General features: G+C 39.6%; 1 long non-coding RNA gene across 1 annotated transcript; it reads left to right on the top strand.

Annotated features, from left to right (window-relative positions):
• Window positions 1-1,840: 1,840 nt before the first annotated feature.
• Window positions 1,841-8,095, top strand: LOC134473904 (uncharacterized). The gene is made up of 2 exons (XR_010044385.1): window positions 1,841-3,351; window positions 3,630-8,095. It is a non-coding gene; the product is annotated as an uncharacterized LOC134473904 (long non-coding RNA).
• The last annotated feature ends 1,294 nt before the right edge of the window (window positions 8,096-9,389 follow it).

Here is a 9,389-nt window from a genome sequence, read left to right as displayed (position 1 = left end):
ACGGCTCTGCCTCTTTCAGGCCCCACAGTTGCTGTTGGGAAGAAATCGAATGCTGTCCTAATTCTCGATCTCTGATGGGACACATTTTCTTCTGTTTCAAACCTGTGCCCCCTTCTCTGTATTCCTCAGTGCTGTGAGAAGCCAAGAGAGCCTTGGCGTTGGTAATGCATTTATCCGTGTAACTGGCTTCCTGATAAACCCATGTCTCTGCTTCCTGAGGAGGAAATGTCTTGCATTACTTCTTTGTCTTTATGCTGGCTTTCTGAACTAGTTCTTTGGCTGTCATCTCTTTTCAGTAATATTTTCCATTTTCTTTTCTTTTTTTTTTTTTTTTTTTGCTTCATTTGAGTGATTCTGAACTTTATGTTTTTAACTTCTTGAGTGTTTTTTGTTTTCACAATGTTTCTTCATTTATTTTCTGAACATTAGGTTTCTTTTTCTTGTTTGTCTTTATTTTTGGCATTTTAGGTTTGTTTTATGGGTGTGTCTTTTCTTATCTTGCTAAGGATCCTGATGGTAATTCTTAGGAAAAAAAAAAAAGGTCTTCCTGCAGTCTCTGTTTCCTCCCAGTGGCCTTTTATTTCCCTGTTTGTCCCTTTGTTTATTTGTTTTGGTCTTTATCTTTCAGGACAGATGCCTTCTTTGATAGCTGCTTACCTTTAATAACTACTGGGGCTCCCTGGACCTGAGAGTCAGGCCTTGAGGGGGCGGTAAGACGTGTGTTCATGTATTCGGGGAAGCCCTGTCATCAGTAGCTGCAGGTCCTTTCTTTTGTGCTCATCAAAGGTCCCAGAAAGATTTTTTCTTCCCGTCTTGGGTGTGTAATCCTCACTGCAGCTATCCTGAGAGCCAGCCCAGAAATGGGCTGGGGAGACCTGCACGCCACCAGCCCGGCTATTTTCAGAGATAATGTCCCCTGAAATAGGAGCTGAGCATGGTGGTCCAGAGCCTCCACCTCATATCCTGCCACAGTGAGACCTCTGGTCACCTTGCTGTGACCACCGGGCATGGCAGGGCAGGATAAGTGGCAGTAGTGAAAATGTGGGTCCTGATTGCTTCTCAAATTGACTTCCAACTAAGCATTTCATGTTAACTTCAAATTTACCCTCATTTCTTCAAGATTCCTCCTGCCAGGTCTGCACTTCCTGGGTACTTTTGTCATAAAAATTCAGTTGTTTTTCCAGCTTTCCCACTGCAGGATTAGTGTTGGTGTTTGCTCAGCCCTCTGAGGACTTTGTAAGTCAGTTATCAGTCCTTATGTTTCCAACTTTCGGTAAGTTACCATCCAGATGTTTTTTCCTGAGCTCTTTGTTCCTGTGGATTGTGGGTTAGAAATTCTTTTTGCTCTGATTTTAGTGAGGTTTCAGAAAGGAATAACAGGAAAGGCTAGATTCATCTTCCCTAGGTCTCTAGCCGTGGAGCCCATTCCTTCTGATCCTTCTTTCCAAAGTAAGTAACCCCTGTGCTTCCACCCCTCTGTTGAGCTTTCTGGGGGCTCCAGGTCCACAGAGAAGGGATGTATTTTCACTCTTTATGATCTTTAAAGCCAAGTCTCTGTTCAGTGGAAGAAGTCCTGGGCAGCTAGGCAAAGCTGGGCATGGACAGCAATGAGTACAGATCTATGCATCTGATTTCTTATTCCTTTAGGTATTTCTCTTACTTTCCTGTGAGCTCAGCTTTGCATTTAAAGGGTCATGGGTTATATTTTGTTATATTTTATAGCAGGAAAATTCAGATATCTAGACCATCCTGTGACTGAACTCTTCTTTAGTTCTTAGTCTCTCAGAATTGGTGATGGTATCCATTCATTCCTTTTTTTTTTCTTTTTTCTTTCTTTCTTTTTTTTTTTTTTTTTTTTTTTTTTTTTGGTCTTTTTCGTTTTTATTGGTACCAGGGATCAAACTCACTCACAACTGCCACTATTTAGTGGCGCTTATGCCACTGAGCTAAACCCCCAGCCCCCATTCATTCATTTTAAAAAATTATTTAACATACATCTTGTGTTGGCATGTGCATCTAAGAAGACTGAAGGGCATAAAGTAGCTTTGAGCAGGACCCTTAACTGAAAATAGAGGGTCTGCCAAATGGGAGGTTGGAGAGAACCCCAGAGAACCAATTCTAGAGGAAGGCAGGTTGCTGACTGAGTGACCATAGCGGGCTAAAGACATCTGTACCATGGCCGGACCTCCATCACTGGAGGGAGACATTTCAACCTGACATAAAAATAAACACGAACTTGAAGCCAAAGCTGTTATGATTAAGTATGTATTGTCTGAACAGAGAATTCTGGAAGCTTTGTATTTACTGGGGAAAGACAATGGCAATTAGAGTCCAGCCATCCGAGCCAGGGACCAGCAATGGGGTGGGGGGAGGCTCCCATAGTCGATGGTTTTCTTTCTTTCAGGGACAAAAAGAGCATGAAAGGTCAGAAATACTTTAAATGTGTGTATGTGCATGTGAAAGATTTTGATTCGGGATCCCAACTTGACCACGAGAGAGGCGTTTTGAATTTTTCATAGAGTATTATCTAGAATCATTTGCTTGCCAAAGATCTCTAAGGAACAACAAAAATATTCCATGCTTTGTGATTAAAGGGATTTCCCAGTATAAAAACGCTTATTTTCAACACTGTCTAATCGGTTTTCAGCCTATGGCGTCAAGGGTCCTGTTCCTCTCACACCCAGCTCTGTCTGAAAGCATTTTGCTTTTCACACTTTCAGACAGGTTGAATCTATATACTACTACCTTTTTTTTTTACCAGGGATCAAACTCATGACCTTGCACTTATCAGGAAGGCACGATACCACTGAGCTAAATCCCTGGCCCTATATTTCATTACCTTAAACCAGAAAATTAAACAGCATTTCTTAAAACCCCAACTGATTTCCCCAGGTATCCCTGAAACATGCTCATAATCTGTGGAAGAAATCCATGGAGGTTTCTGAAAGGTATGCAAAAATTTGAAACGCTGATTCCATACAATGAGCTCATTAGTCAGAACATGCAAACGCTGAGTGTAACTGTGTTGCCTAGGATCAGATAAAATCGTGCTGTCCTTTCCACTGCCTGGCTTTTGCTTTTTTCCTCTGGCATAAAGTTTTTCCCACTCTCTGCTTGTTGTTTAGTAAGTGGACCTTGGCGTGCCTCTTTGGCTCATGTACTTTTTTTCATAGACTTTTTGAGAATTCTCTTTTTCACAGGCTCAAAAGCACAGAGATGATGACAGCGAGAACACACACACACATTTAAGCAGAAATGGCACAAGCGAAAGAGAAGCCATCTCCCAGGTGAAGCTGTGGAGAGAAGTTTCAGAGCGCCCTGTAGTCTCGTGCCCAGACTTGCACTCAAATTGTAAGTTTTTGCTGTCCCAGCATGCAGATCATTTAGAGCAGGTTTCCAATTAGGGCGATGGGGGATGGGTGTGGATTCCAGCCATGACAGACTATTTAGTGGGTGAGAACTCAGTGAGGGGTATTGCTCTTGGGTCATGCATAGTGACTGTCTTTCCTATAAACATGGTGAAGACTGTTTTTAAAAAAAATTTAAAAATAAATAGAAATAAAATACAAAAGCATCAAATAATTATATTTATTTGATTTCTTGTGATTTGCATTCGGACTGCTGATTAGACAACAGGCACCTTTGTGGAAATGACTTCACTTCTCTGTCCTGGCCAACGGATGATGCTGGCCACCCACGTGGTGCCAGGCTTGGTGCCAGGGACTGGAGTTCCGGAGTCCAGGTGATGCAGACGCAGCCCGAGGCTGAGGTGCAAGGGCTGCCAGAGAAGAGCTTGTGTCCTTGACCTTTGCATGTCTGAAATCGACCTTCCCTGCTGGAGAATGCGTTGGTTCTCCACGGCACCCCTTTCTCTCCAAGCCAACATCACCCACCATCCCCAAAGCACCCTCAGCAAGACGGCAGCACGATCTGGCCACTTGTGCTGCTCTTCCCTCCAAATATGATGCTTCAAATCAAAAATAAGTGATTGTGTCACAATAAGTCTTTTCTGTTTTGTAGAGGAAGTAATGAAATGATGACACATAAAAGCAAATGAAGTAACTTTCTCCTGCTAAACTCTATCCTTTAATTCTACCCACTTCTCCACCTAAGCCTATTTTTTCTTATTTCGTAAAATCAGGCTTTTGCTTTCTTAGGGGAAGTTTCCACTGTCAAAGAGTTCCAGTTTCTCAGAGGCCCAGAAAGTCAGGATTTCTTTCGTTCTGTGCTTTGAACTGCTGATTGTCCCAGGACCAAAAGCCTGCTGTGACTTCCTTGCATACTTCCCAGGGAAAAGATTCTTTACTTCCCTCTGTTCCTTGAATAGATTCTGATGCGTGTTAGCCAGCCAGCTAGATTTCCAGAGGAAATCTTGCTGGTCCCTGTGAAAGTGACTTGCCCTGTCATTTTCTTTTATAACTAGAAGAGCAAACAGCAGGAAGACAACAGCAAGTACCCGCCAGCTCTTTATCTGCAGTCAGAAGAATTCTGCCCCCACTCAGGTACCTGTTCCCATCCAGAGCCCATGCATGCACCCACCCGTCTTGTGCTTGCAAACCCCTGAGGGCAGTGCTGACTGTGGAGAGCTGATGCAACCCCCAGACCAAGGGCCCTGTGACTGCCATGCCAGACATGTGTCGGTCATTTACATTTTAATAGTTCATTTAAAAACCAAAGTAAACAAGCAAGTTGATTTGAATAACACTCTTTGTGCAACCTAATGCCACCAAATTATTATCATTAGTGTGTAATCAGGATAAAAATATTGAGACAGTTTAGATTTTTTTCTTCTAAGTGTATATAATGCACTTCCAACTTGCCAGATTTCAGTGCGTGATTTTAATGGAAAATTGATGACTTAAAAAATGTTATTTTATAAAATTTACACTTGGAAGAGTGACATACATAAGGTATTCCAAACATGCTTAGAAGTTTTCTATTAGCTGAAAAATCATTGATATCTGATGTTTGCATACACATTGACAAAACTGGTCCATCTTTTTAATAGTAATCATTTTGACTATGTCTTACCTAGGTGAGGGAAATTTATTATGGGGAAGTCAAAACAGTATGGATCAATTAAAGCAGATCTTTATCATTGTCAATCCTTCCTTTACATTTTTCTCACTCTTTTACATCCAATTTACATAATGCTATCCATCATTGTTAAAATCCTCCGTGTATGCACTCATGTAAGAAAACCGCATAGATCATTGCTACTTATTAAATTACAAAGTTAGAATTTAAACTTCCACATCTGTGTAGCTACACCACAGCGAAGCTTTTCTTTTCCTGGAAAGCTCAAATTTGACTCATTCAGATACAGGAATGTTGATGTGGAAATCACAGTAGCAAGATTTGTCTTCATGTATGTATGTATATATGTATTCATTTTTGTACTGAGAATTGAACTCAGGGCCTTGCATTTGGCAGTCAGTGCTGTGCTGCTGAGCCATATCCCCAGCCCCTTTATTTTTAACTTCTTGAAAAATATGCTTTCTTTTCTTTTCCTGTTTTTCTTTCCTTGAGACAGGGTTTCAGTATGTAATTCAGGCTGGCTTCAAACTCAAGTCAATCCTCCTGTCTCTGCCTCCGGAGCGCTGGGCTTACAGGTGTGCACCACAATGCCCAGACTGATATTCTTGATTTTCAAAACAATCTTGAATTGGAGTCAGCAGTATAGTAAATCTTTGTAAAACTCTTCCCTAATTCAAGCAAAGAACCTTGGCGAAGAGGTCCAGGAGCCATTAAATCCACTGTCTTCTACTTCTTTCAGCAAAACTTACAACGATCCATAAACTTACAACGACTCATTGCATTTGCATGCATACACTTAGCAACAGTATCCAGGATGTGTCTCAAGGAATCAGCTTTAGAAAATTGAACATAAATATTTTTAAGCTGCATCACACAGTGAAACAAAGAAATAAAGGAAACATCCATTAGTCTTTAGAAAGAATTCCAATAAATCTGGTTTTTTGGTCTAGCATCGTTTAAAAAATCATTTATTGTGTTAGAAACTAATATTTAAATACCTACCCCAAATTCCCCTCTGTCAGAGGTAAAGGACTGACAAAATACCTAAACCATGAGTTTGACACTTTTGGTCACAAATAAACAATATTTCTTGGTAAATTAAAAAGTGTTTTGGGACAAAACATACCCAAAGTACTAACTGGGCAGTGTATTTTATGTTTCCAGACTCTTCTAAAGCAAAAAGAAATCAAAGACTTAGACAGAAAGCTTGTGTTTTTCAGAATTTGAATTAATTGATCTTGTTATTGTGAAGATCTTGCATTTTTTAAGCCACTGTGTTGGTAACTAATTGAAGTTGCTTTTTATGTGAAATATAATTTTTATTTTTTCCTCAAAAAATTTCTGTAATGGAAATAATTTCTTTTACTATCTTTCCACCAAAAATATGTGTGCAAGTGTATGTGTGTATGTGAGAATCACAGTAAGTTAATAACTGACAAAGAACAAACTGGGACTGTTGATAACAAAGTCTTTAATTTTTAAAATAAAAAAACTTAATTTTTTTCTTAGATTTTCAATTTTAATTTCAGGTAATTATATCAATTCTTTTTGGGATGTTGAGAGAAAATTTATCAAATTCAATACAAATTTGCCAGTATTTCTTAATACAGTACACTTTATTATCTTTAAACAAATTATATACAATAAGCAGTTAGTTTTTTCTTTTTGTTCAATTTCAGCAAATTACAATTGCCACTTGTTGTGGAACTTGCAATGTATCTTCTGCCAATTGCTATCTATCTATTTTGCAATACTGTGGTTTGAACTCAAGGCCTTCACACTGAATTACATCATCAGTGTATTTTATTTTTTAATTTTGAGGAAATGATATAATGTCTTGCTAAATTCTCCAGTCTTGCCTCTAGCTTTTTAATTTTAATTTAATTTAATTTAATTTTTTTGAGACAGAGTTCTCACTGAATAGTCCCAGCTGGTCTTGAACTCACTATATAGTCAAGGTTGTCCTTGAACTTGTGGCAATTCTCCTGCCTCTGCCTCCCATGTGCTGGGGTTACACACATGTGCCATTATGTCTAGCTTGGCCCCAAAATTTGATCTTTCTGCCTCAGCCTCCCAAAGTACTAAAATTATAAGTTGCGTGCCACCAAAGTTGACTTTTAAAAGTATTTTAATTTTTTAATATTATTATATGTTTGTGAGACATAATACTTTTATTTTTGAGAGTTGGTGCAAAAAGACATATATGGTACATATATATATATATATATGTATATATATATAAAACATCTTGACCCTTTCTACTCCTTCCCGCCGCCTTTCCTCTTTGTTTTCTGATTGCCTTCCCATTTCCACAAAGTCTGCATCCCTCTTTCCTCTCATTTGTCTTATTTTGCTTTTAAAATATTTACATTTTGGGTTTCTCATATCCTACATGTAAGAACAATGGCCTACTAGAGAAATTATTCAAGCGACCTTCTATGCCTGGTATTTTACATACCATTATGGGCTCACACTGCATCTGTTTACCTACCAGTGACTCATACTTGTCCTTCTGTCTGGCTCAGCAGTGCATCACACTTTCTGTACTGATCTGTTAATGGGCATAGAGGTTCTTTCTACAATGTAGCTATTGTAAATTGTGTTGCTATAAATTTGAGTATGCACATGGCATTGAAATATGACCTTTGCTCTTTCAGGAAGATAGACAAAAGAGTATAGCTGGGTCAAATGGCATTTCTAGTTTTAGTTTTTTGTACATTCTTCATACTGATTTCTCTAGTGGTCATACCAGTTTACATTCTCACCAACACTAAAAAAAGCATTCCTGTCATAGAACTAACATTTGCACTTCTGTATCATTCTGTATTAGTAAAATGTTTTCATTGCTGATTTAGCAAATGGTCCGTACTTATTTTACACTAGAAAGATAATTTAGTTATGTTGCAATTAAAATGAAATCTTTTGCTGAAGTAGGAGGATCACTGCAAGTTCGAGACCAGCCTGGGATACAAAATACAGCCTTAACTGCATAGTGAGACCCTGTCTCAAAAACACAAAAAAATAAAATAAAATAAAATAAAATGATATTTTTCTTTCATTTCCAGTTATGATTTGTATGAGTGTTACCATAACTTATGCTGTCTGCCTCAAATATTCTAAGAAACGCATCGTAATGTGACGTTGTTATATAGCAAAAGAGTCACAAACACTGAATCCAAATGTGAACAGGGACTGGATCAATGGAGTGTTTCCATGTAACACTAGAAGCAGTACATGTCGCTACACACGTGTATACAAAAGAATATCCTACATGAGAAACTGTCCAAGTGAAATGTGTACACTTGTGATACATAATAAATATATCATAAACCAGGCATCGCAGTGCACACCTCTAATTCTGGCACTCAGGAGGCTGAGGCAGGAGATCATTGCAACTTTGAGACCAGCCTGGGCTACAAAGTGAATTCAAGGCCAGCCTAAACTGCATAGAAAGACCCTGTCTCAAAAACAAAAACAAAACAAAAAAAACCCAAATAAATAAATACATCATATACATATTGCATCTTGATCCTTTTTGCTTCCTCTTCTACTTTAGTTTTTAAAGTCAATTAATTACATTAAATAAAATAAGAACTCTGGAATTGTGATAGCTATCGCCATATTTTCGGTGCTCGAGAGTCACAAGTTATGTAGTTCCTAGACCTGTTAGTGTGCCAGCTCAGTGGTAAAGCCCCTTATACTACTTTTTGTAATATTTTTAGGATATTTTAAAATGTGCATGATCAGATACTTTAAAAATCAGATTAAGCTATCATTGGCTGTGACTCTTCCAAATAAGGATGCCACGAAGTAAAATACAAACCAAGAATAAATGGATCTTAACTTTCCAAGAACCGGCTCTCAGGCTTCCCACGTTCCTGCCCTTAAACACTGTATACTGAACAAGAGTGCCGTGGAAGTCATTAAGCACCACGTGCGGAACATAGCGAGCCACATGCTTGCCGGCTTTCTCCTGTGTCATCTGACTGCTGAGGACACTGAGCCTAAAGAAAGTGTGCAGCTGGCCCTTCTGCTGGGGCTGGGAGGAGCAGGGCCAAGGGTGGTGGGTGGCTGCAGCCCAGGCTGGACTTCCATGGCAGCTGTATCCTGTCCCTTCCGACTGGCTCCCCAACCATGACTGCATCCCTTGGCCGCCAGTGGGTAGAGATGCTGCCAGGCATATGGGGTCACAGGTCAAGCGGTGTCTTGCTGCCAGCCCCCGTGCCAAGGGGTGTCTACATGAGAGAGCAAGCCAAGCAGTTGTTTTGAAAATCCTCACGTGCACCCTAGAGTCACCAAGCCCGGGGCCTTGTCTCATGATCACAGCTGCCCCGCCCATCGCGTGTGCCTGT

This window comes from Cavia porcellus, unplaced genomic scaffold (genome assembly GCF_034190915.1).
Source record: "Cavia porcellus strain 051 isolate PalLab524CR breed Dunkin Hartley unplaced genomic scaffold, mCavPor4.1 scaffold_29, whole genome shotgun sequence".
Taxonomy (NCBI): Eukaryota; Metazoa; Chordata; class Mammalia; order Rodentia; family Caviidae; genus Cavia; species Cavia porcellus.
The sequence above is the reverse complement of the archived record's forward strand: the minus strand, read 5'-3'. Positions and strand labels throughout refer to the sequence as shown.